The following is a 296-nucleotide window of genomic DNA, read 5'->3' as shown; positions in this document are numbered from 1 at the left end:
GGGGATGAGGATGAGGAAGTGGATAGGATGAGGATATGATGAGGATGAGGACGAAGATAGGATGAGGAAGAGGATGAGCATGAAGACGAGGGTAGGATAAGGATTGGGATTGGGATGAGGGTAGGATGAGGATAAGGACAAAGATAGGATGAGGAAGAGGATGAGGAGGAGGACGAGGAGGATGAGGATGAGGATGAGGATGATGAAAACATGAGGATAGGATGAGGATGAGGATAGGATGAGGACGAGTACGAAGAAGATGAGGATGAGGATGAGGATGAGGTTGAGGATGAGGA

The sequence above is a fragment of the Lupinus angustifolius genome, chromosome LG13 (genome assembly GCF_001865875.1).
Source record: "Lupinus angustifolius cultivar Tanjil chromosome LG13, LupAngTanjil_v1.0, whole genome shotgun sequence".
Classification (NCBI taxonomy): domain Eukaryota; kingdom Viridiplantae; phylum Streptophyta; class Magnoliopsida; order Fabales; family Fabaceae; genus Lupinus; species Lupinus angustifolius.
This window is presented reverse-complemented; position numbering follows the sequence as displayed.